This window comes from Cetorhinus maximus, unplaced genomic scaffold (genome assembly GCF_964194155.1).
Source record: "Cetorhinus maximus unplaced genomic scaffold, sCetMax3.hap1.1 HAP1_SCAFFOLD_161, whole genome shotgun sequence".
Lineage (NCBI taxonomy): Eukaryota > Metazoa > Chordata > Chondrichthyes > Lamniformes > Cetorhinidae > Cetorhinus > Cetorhinus maximus.
In genome coordinates, this window is record NW_027596149.1 from 154715 (window position 1) to 164953 (window position 10239).

Sequence of the window (10239 nt, forward strand, 5' to 3'; positions counted from 1 at the left end):
TTTTGTGGCTTTGAGATTCTGTGCCTCACAAGGCGGTGGAGGTGGGGTGAGTGAATATTTTCAATGCAGATGCAGACAGATTCTTGTGAGGCATGGTGAACAAAGGTTATCTGGGGTTATGGGCGTAGATGGGAATGTGGAATTCAAGACACAAACAGGTCAGTTGGATGGCACAGCAGACTTCGGGGCCCGAGTGGCCCACTCCTGCTTTTATGTTGTATCTTTGTACGTAACATTGCAATAATATATACCTATTAAGACATTTCATTGCCAAGCTTTTGTAGAGTACAGTTGCTAATGTCAGCCTTAGCAATTAGTGCAATGTGTTAATTAGGTGATGTTTAAAAAGGTGAGCACCTCATTTTTTAGTTATGCCTGGGTCTGCTCTTGACATCCTACCCTTGTCTTTTCCGAGAACCAGGCTTGTTCCCTTGGCTTGATGCTAGTGGTAGCATGTGCAAAATGGCAGGCCATGACCTTACAGGTTTTGTTCGAATTCAATTCTGCTGCTTCTGATGGCCCACAGCGTCCAGTGGATTCCATGATTGGAGTTATGTGACCGGCTCTGTGTCTATCACATTGAATGCCATTAGTTCTACAAAGCAAAATGCCCACCATGTGAAGGCAGGAGCCTATCGTCAAAAGGTTTGTGCGGTGTTCATTCCTACCAACACCGTCAGGGACAGATGCACCTGCAGCAGTTAGATTGGTGAGCATGTGGTCGATTAGAATCTTCCCTCTCGTTGGTTAACCTGCCCCGGGTCTATTCTGCCTTACAGCGCTCGGCCACCTGGGTCTGTAACGGTGACCACGAGCAACTCTTGGTGATGGACATGCAGGTCCCACAGCAGAGACCATTATGTGCCCCTGATACGCTCAGTGCATCTTCCATGTCGTGTTGAACATAGATGAGTAGAGATTGATCAGGTTCCGGAGAGTGGTGGGTGGCTGACAGCTGGAGGTTTCCAGTCCCCTGTTTGACCTCATTCATTGTGACATCAGAGAGACTTGAGTCAATGTTGAGCACTCCTGTCGCAAGCCTCTATTTACTGAATGCCCCTGTGGCATCATGTCGGGCAGGACTGCCCATTCATTGGGATATGACTAACCCAGGGATGTGGGCAATGAACCTATGACATTGGATTTTAAGTTACGATTCCTAGAGTGTGATGTTGTTGGAGGTGCCTGGTGTCAATATGGCCCTGTCATGTCCTGACCTCCCCCCACTTTCCCTGTAGGTAAGGTGACACATCGATCCGAATGAGAAATGAGAAACGGACAAGGGGCGGCGATTGACAAGCCAGTTTTATTCACATGATTCAGAAAGCAGTGGGTCAGGGGTCATTCGATCCTCACAATGTATCAGAGTTGGGATTACAGGAAATACAGATAGCTTCAGTCGGCATCACGGGCGAATCGTACATTGGACATGTTATGTTTATCCAGGGAAGATATATATGCAGCATCTGAGCCATAATAGGCAGTCTCCATTGACCTGTCTCCAATTTCTGGAACATGGTGCCAATCTGCAGACGCCTCCTGAGCCAACACATCCTTCGAGAGCTTCAGGGAAACAAAGAGGAAGAGTTCATTCAGAACAACATTCAGAGCTCTGCCGTACCTCCGTGCGATTTAACCAAATGCTCTGGAGACTAGAACTGTGAACAGCGTTTCCAGTATGGTCTAACCGAGGGATCTGTAGGCAAGAACTGTGCTCAGTGCCCCAGGTGTGTTTGACTGAAAGATATAGAGACCGGAACTATTCACGGTGTACCGAGTGTGGTCTACCCGAGGTATATGGAGGCAAGATCTGTGCTCAGTGTTCCAGGTGCGTTGTGACTGAGGGATATGAAGACCTGAACTGTGTACAGTTCTATGACTGTGGTCGCACCGAGGCATATGGAGACCAGAACTGTGCTCAAAGCACCAAATGTGATCCAGCCGATGTAAATGGAGGCAAGAACTGTGCTCAGTGCTCCACGTGTGTTGTAATTGAGGGATATGGAGACCGGACTGTGAACAGTGCGCCGAGTGTGGTATAACCGAGGGATATGAAGACTAGAATTGTCCACAATGCTCCAATGGTGGTCTAATTGTGGGTTATGTTGACCAGATCTATGCACAGGGCTCCAAGTGTGGTCTAACTGAAGGTTATGGAGACCAGATGTTTGCACATTGCTCCGACTTTGGTCTAACCGAGGGAAAAATAATGCAAGATATCACCGAGTGGCAGCACATAGATGGGAAGCACAAGGCGACTAGAATATTCGAGAAGGATGAATAATTTGAAAAAGGAAAAATTTAAGGAAAGGTGCAAAACTGAGATGGACAGCTTTCTGTCTGGGAAACGTTTAAATGTTTGGGGAACAAAGATGGGTAGGTGAAGGTACGGCACCCATTGATTGGTATCACAGGCTGAAGAGGCTGAATGGCCTCTTCTTCATTCTATGAATGTTTCTGCTCTGTTCTTCCTGAGAGATTTGTACTCACGGGGCTTCGATGCACGCACCACTCCAACCTCAGCGATGGGCTGTAGCTGCACCAGGAGTCCAAGCACCAAGAGTAGTGCTTTCCTCATCTTCCGCTGATCCCCTCAGAGTCACAATGAGGTGACTGGATTACGGATGCCCTTTATATCAACGCACGTACCATTCTGTAGATAATATTCACACAGACACACGGTTAGCGCTGGCTCCACCTTGAGCTTATTAAACGAGCTATTCATTAACTGAGACCAACAGAGTGAAAGGCTAAATATGTCTCCCAAGTCGAACGTCAACAGGACTGTGTAAAATCGCAGCAAAACATCCCTCGAATCCTCTTGCTATGAAGGCCAACATACCATTTGCCTTATTTTACGCCTGCTGCACCTGCATGCTTACCATCAGCAACTGGTGTACGAGGACACCCAGGTCTCATTGCGCATTCCCCTCTCTCAATTTATAGCCAGTCAGATAATAATCTGCCTTCCTGTTTGGGCTACAAAGTGGATAACCTCATTTATCCACATTATATTGCATCTGCCAAACATTTGCCCACTCACTCAATTTGTCCAAAATAACACTGAAGCATCTCTGCATCCTCCTCACAGCTCACCCAGGTGGGAGACCCAGCTATGTGTCATCTGCCAATTTGGAGATCTACCATTCAGTTCCCTTAACTAAATCATTTATATATATTTTGAATAGCTGGGGTCCCAGCACCGATCCCTGTTGCACGACACTGGACACTGCCTGCTTTTCAAAAATGAACCGTTTATTCCTACTGTTGTTTCCTGACTGCCCAACCATTATCTATCGAACTCAATCCACTACCTCCACTCCCATGCGCTTTAACTTTACAGGCAAATCCCTTATTGGGGACTCCATCGAAAGCCTTATGAAAGTCGAAATAAAGCACATCCACTGGCTCCCCTTCATCAAATCTACTAGCTACATCCTCGATAAATTCCAGCAGATTTGTCAAGCATGATTACCCTTTCGTAAATCCATTGCTCATTCTTCCCGATTCTTCTGCTGTTTTCCAAGTGCTCAACTAATAAATCTTTTATAATGGACTCTAGAATTTTCCCCACTACCGACGTCAGGTTGACAGGCCTTTGAATTCCTGTTTTCTCTCTACATTCCTTTATAAATACTGAGGTTACATTAGCTGCCACCAATCTGTAGGACCTGTTCCAGAGTCTATAGACTCTCAGAAGATTACCACCGATGCAAACACTACTTCTAGGCCACTTCATTAAGTATTCTGGGATGTAGGTTATCAGGCCTTCGGGATTTATCGGTTTTCAATCTCATCAATTTTCCCAACACCGTTTCCCTACCTACACTGATTCCATTCAGTGCCTCACTCTCACTTAACTCTGTGTTCCCAACATTTCTGGTATGTTATTTGTATCCTACTTTGTGAAGAGAGAACCAAATTATTTAGTTGATCAGCCATTTCTTTGTCCCCCATTACAAGTTTCCCTGTTTCTGACTGAAAGGGATTACATTGATCTTGACCAATCTTCTTCTCTTCACATGGCTATAGAAGGTTTTTCGGTCAGTATTTATCTTCCCCGCAATCCTAGTCTGATACTCTCTTCTCCCATTCTTAATCAATCACTTGGTACTCCTTTGCCGAATTCTAAACTGTTACCAAACCTCAGGACTGTTGTATTCTCTGACCAAATTGTATGCATGTTCCTTGGTCTTAATACTTTCCCTACTTTCCATTGAAAGCCATGGTTTGGCCATTTTCCTGTTTTACTTTTGCGCCAGACAGGAATTATTAATTGTTGCAGTCCACCCATGTGCTCTTTGAATGTTTGTCATTGCCTATACAAAATCAGTCCTTTAAGTAACGTCTCCCAATCCATCATAGCCAGATCGCGCCTCAAACCATCGTAGTTTCATGTATTAAGATTCAAGACCCTAGTCTCAGAACCAGTTATGTCACTCTCTACCTTGATGAAGAACTCAACTATATTATGGCAGTTCATCCCCAACGGCCCTCGCACAGCTAGATGGTGAATTATTTATTTCTCAATTTCCAATATCCAGTCTAAAATGGCCTGATCCCTAGTTGTTTCCTCAACGTATTGGTACAGAAAACCATCCGGTATACACTGCAGGAATTCCTCCTCTACAGTATTGTTACTAATTTGGTTTTCCCAATCTATATGCAGGTTAAAGTCAACCATACCGACAGATGTTCCTTTATTACATGCGTCTCTAATTTCCTGTTTAATGCCATTCCAGACATCACCACTATAGTTTGGGGGCCTATAATACAATCCCCACAAACGTTTTTTTGTCCATTGGTGTTTCTCAGCTCCACCCATACAGATTCCACAATGTTGTAGCTAATATTCTTCCCAACTATTGCATTAATTTCCTTTTCAAACAACAATACAATCCACTGCCTTTTCACTTTTGTCTGTCCTTCCTTATTACTGAATAACCCTGGATGTTCATGGCCCATCTGTGGTCACCCTGCAGCCAAGTCTCCATAAGCCCGACTATATAACACCTATTAACATCTATTTGTGCAATTAATTCACCCACTTTATTGGGAATGTTCCTCGCGTTAAGGCACAAAGCGTGAAGGCTTGTCTTTTTAACGTTGTCTGCCCCATTCCCATTATTTTTCACTGAGGCCCTCTTCTTGCATTTGAATTGTCTGCCTATTACATTTCTTATTCCCTTTTCTGTCTTTTGTTCTTGTTCTTGACTGCCCTACCTCTGGTATTTATTGTCAATCCCTTATTGATCCTTGCTCAGAGAGTATGTATGAGTCAACACCCCCATTGCTGCGGGCCAGGAGTCACATGTAGGCCAGACTGGGTTAGGATAGCAGATTTCCTCAACAAAAAATAAAAAATACCTGGAAAAACTCAGCAGGTCTGGCAGCATCGGCGCAGAAGTGTAAAGTTGACGTTTTGAGTCCTCATGACCCCTCAACAGAACTAAGTAAAAATAGGTGAGAGGTGAAATATAAGCTGGTTTTAGGCAGGGGAGGTGGGGGATGGGGGGTGGTGTTTGGGGGGTGGGGGAGGTGGGGTGTGGAGGGAAGAGAAGGAGGGAGGCGGGTTGGGACAAGCAAGAAGTGATAGGAGGAGATAACCAAAACATGTCACAGACAATAGACAAAAAAGTGTTGAAGGTAGTGATATTATATAAAAGAATGTGCTAATTAAGAATGGATAGCAGGACAGGCAACGTACAGATAGCTCTAGTGGCGGTGGGGTGAAATAAGACTAAAAGGGCGTAAAAGTTATAGATAAATGATCGGTGGAATACATTAATAATAATGGAAATATGTTTCCTCCCCTAAAGGACATGAGTGAAGCATTAGGATTTCTTTTACGAAAATCGACAATATTTTCGTGGTTATCATTACACTTTAAATTTCAGATTTTTATTCAATTCTAATTCCAACATCTGCAGTGGTGGGATTCGAACCCTCGCACCCCAGAGCTTTATCCTGGCTCACTGGATCATTATTCCAGCAACAAGCCAATGCACCATCGCCTCTCCTGTAGGGAGTATTGTGCATCCAAATGTTGCAGTTGGTGTTAATGTCCAGATCAAACAAAATGTATCTAACTGGCAGTGCTGGTTCAGGCGCAAAATACCCACTTCCTCTCTCTATGAATTGCTATGATCCGGCAGGTGTTATTTACCAGGCTGACCAACCTCCCAAGGGAAACTTGGACAATCTTTCGCGACAATTTTGCAATTTGTATTTATTACGAGCAGGCTTGTGCACTGAATTCAGAAGTAATGTGTCCGCTATCGCCTATTAACAACAAAAAAACTTAAACGCACGCAAAAGGTTACAGTTACATAGTTATAACAGTTCCCCAGATTTCTACTTTAACCTGACTCCCAACTACACAGCCCCTTTAAGGCAACAGCTCAAAAGAATTCAAAATTATTAACACACCCAGGAATATTGCCACAAGCACCCAATGGTTAATGTGATTTCGAAGGCTTTTCACTCAAATTTCGTTACTGAGACAGCAAACTTCTGCAGGGGAGGGGGTGAGGAATTTGGTCGGTGGCGGAGCTACAAGCTTCTCCCCCAAGTCTGTTTCTAATCAATGCACCTTCCAAGATCTCACTCGGCCACACCTTACACAGCCTCCCACCCTTCTTCAAATATATTTCGCCCTTTTTGATCTGTAAATCTCATCGTTTCAACTAGTTTTAAGGAGTTACTTTTCCCAACACAAACAAAATTTTCCATGTTATCATTATGGACGACGCTGTTGAGAATAATCACATTAATAACCCGGCCTTATTTGTCATGTCAGGTGTAAAAATCGCCACATTGACCCTTTGAAGATCAAACACTTCTTCACTTAACAAAACATGCAAACTTCATGCACACCATCTCTGCTGATACCTCATCCAAGCTTACTCGTCTCCATTTCAAATGCCTGTTTTACACCTCACTTCTTTGATTATTTAAAACCTGCAGTCTAACCTGCTCTATTTTGGTTAGATTAGCCGCACACCCAGAATCATATACGCACACATATACACACTCGCAGACATACATACAAAAACAAGCATGCACACACACACACACACATACACACACACACACATACATACACACACACTCACACAAGCACACACACACAGAAACACACACACACATGCACACACACTTACACATGCACACACACACAGAAACACACACAGACATACACACAGATACACACAGGCATGCACACACACAAATGCACACACACATCAAACACAAACACAAACAAACATGCACACTCACACACCGATATATACACACAGACAGACAAACACCCACGCACACACAAAAAAGCATGCACACTCACACAAACACACACACACACATATACACGCACATACGGACACAAACGCAAGCACACACACACACACACACATACGTGCACACACGAACGCAGAGACACACACTCACACATACGTGCACATACACACACGCACATGCACACAGATAAGTGCACTCACACATGCACACACAAGGACAAGCCTGCTTTAAAGTACCCCACAATAATATTAGGAAAATATGATAGTTCATTGACAGCATTGTTCTATAGATTAGTTCATGATTGACGTGTTTACCTGTCGCTATATAGCTTAAATTCTGTCTCCTATCTGCGACCATATGCTAAGCCAGCGCCAGGAACACAAGGACCAGGAGCAGTACCTACTTCATTATTCCCCAAGCTGCTCAGAGTAAGAGGTAAGTTGACTGCAGCACTGAAACTCTTGATATGAGCTCAGGGAGGAATCTGTGGTTAATCTTCACACACACACAGACAGTGAGGATAGGCTCATCTTTCACCTTGTTTAACAGACAGTCCGCTAGCTGAGGCCAGCAGTGACAGGAATGAGTTTTTGAATGGAATTAATGTATTTAAAAGATAATTTAAATTCAAGCCAGGTTTTCATTAATAAATGTGGGGGTGGGGGAGGGGGCGCACAAATATGAGCAACTCTTGAATTAGGGTAGATTAAAAGGAACCCTTTGCCGTGATCGCTGTAAGAATCCTACAGCAGACAAGGAGTCCATGCTTCCCATTGTGCCCATGCTGGCACAATCATTCCTACTCAGCCTCTCCTCCTTCCCCATCACCCTACCATTAAAAAAAATCATTTAGATTCTTTCTCAACATTCCCATTTGAAAGATACTCATTCGGTCTGCTCCTGCCACCAAATGAGGCAGCGCATTCCTGGTCAGAACTCTCAGTGTAAAAAGACATTCTTTCCAACTGATTCATTACAGACGATTTTCAATGCGTTTCTTATTGATAGTGAATCTCCGACTCTGGAAACCATTCCATTGTCAATATTGGAATGAGACTTGCGCAGAGCTCGGCACAGTGCACAAGTGGGAACAATGTTTACCCACCAACCAATTTCACTAACACCCCTTGCCCAGTGCTGCATGGTTGATGGTGGGAGCTTAATATGAGAACATCGCCTTCCATGTGTTCCTAGATTTGATCAATGGCTACACTTCAACGCGGTTTCTTTGGCTGACCTATACGTTGGAACATTCTTATGTTTGGAAAGGTGCTATATAAATGAAAGTCTTTATTTCACGCCCACATTTGTCTTCATTTCCTTTGCTCTCTGCCATGTTCTCTTTCTCTGTCTCAACCTCCTCTCAGTCTCTACCTATCCATCCATCTTTCCAAATATCTATCTATCTATCTATCTATCTATCTATCTATCTATCTATCTATCTATCTATCTATCTATCTATCTATCTATCTATCTATCTATCTATCTATCTATCTATCTATCTATCTATCTATCTATCTATCTATCTATCTATCTATCTATCTATCTATCTATCTATCTATCTATCTATCTATCTATCTATCTATCTATCTATCTATCTATCTATCTATCTATCTATCTATCTATCTATCTATCTATCTATCTATCTATCTATCTATCTATCTATCTATCTATCTATCTATCTATCTATCTATCTATCTATCTATCTATCTATCTATCTATCTATCTATCCATCTATCTAACTATCCATCTATCCATCTGTCCATCTATCCTCCTGTCCATCTATCTATCCGCCTATCTATCGATCAATCTCTATATATCTATCTATACATAATTCTTTTTTTTTCTCTCCCATTCTGTCTTGCTGCAGGTTTCTCTGTCTCTCTGCCATTCAACTTTTCACCCCAATCTCTATGCCTGTCTCTCCCTTTGCCTCTCACAACCTGCCTTTCCCTATCTCTCGCTCTCTCTTTGTATCTCTCTCTCTCGCCCGTATCTTTCTTTCTTTCTCCCCACCTATGATTCACTTTCCTCCTACTCTCTCTCACACACACACTCTGCCCCTCTCACTCTTCCATCGTGACCTGAAACACTTCCTCTCTCCCTCTTTCTCTTACGCCTCCCTCTAACTTTCTCTCACGATGCTTTGTTTCCCTCTTTTCCCATTCGCATTGTCCCCTTCTCTCTCACTCTCTCTCTATCTCTTTCTCTCCCTCTCCCTCTCTCTCCTCACTTTTCCCTACTTATCATCGAAACATCGAACGACTGCAGGTGAGTGAGAGGCCAATTGGCCCCTCTGATCTGCCCTGAATCATTGCAGGAGTAACTCACCCAGTGCCAGTAAGGGGTCTTTCCACTGAACAGCCACAGATGTTTTTCCTGGTCAGGTCATTGTCCAATTCTTTTCTAGAAAGGCTCGATTGAGTGTGCCTCCAGCGCACTATCCGCCTGTGCATTCCCGATTTGAACCATTTGCTATGCAAATAAACAGTTTCTCCTTGTGTCTCCATCGCTTCTTCAGCCAATCTCCTTCAATCGTAGCCCTCTGCTCCTCGAGCCTCCCTCCCTCCCCTTCTCCTGTTCCTCTCACATTATCTCTTTGTTTTTCTCTCTCTCTGCCTCTGCCTTCTACATCAGCCGAGAGAGTTAAATATTTCTCATTTAAAGCCGTTGTCAGTGTGTTAATCATTTGCCTCTGAAGCGGACCTGTCCTGTCCCCAGTCGCCATTCTGTCTGGCGGAGCTTGTTGCCCAGCCAACCGGCAGTTAGTTGATGATCAACCTGCTGGCCCTGCCAACTCCTGTGCACCATTATCCAAAGGTCATTGGCTGTGAAACACATTGGGATATCCACAGGCTGGGAAAGGCGCTATGAAAATGAACATCTTTAATTCCCGAACACTTTTACTTCATTCATTTGCTCTCTGTCACGTTCTCTTTCTGT

The 10239-nt window shown here is 43.7% G+C and overlaps 1 long non-coding RNA gene across 1 annotated transcript; it reads right to left on the reverse strand.

Moving 5' to 3' along the window:
• Window positions 1–1287: 1287 nt before the first annotated feature.
• LOC144672942 (uncharacterized) lies at window positions 1288–9928 on the reverse strand. Its single transcript, XR_013574215.1, has 3 exons — window positions 9628–9928; window positions 2491–2653; window positions 1288–1563 (listed from the first exon to the last, which is right to left on the reverse strand). It is a non-coding gene; the product is annotated as an uncharacterized LOC144672942 (long non-coding RNA).
• Between the last annotated feature and the right edge of the window lie 311 nt (window positions 9929–10239).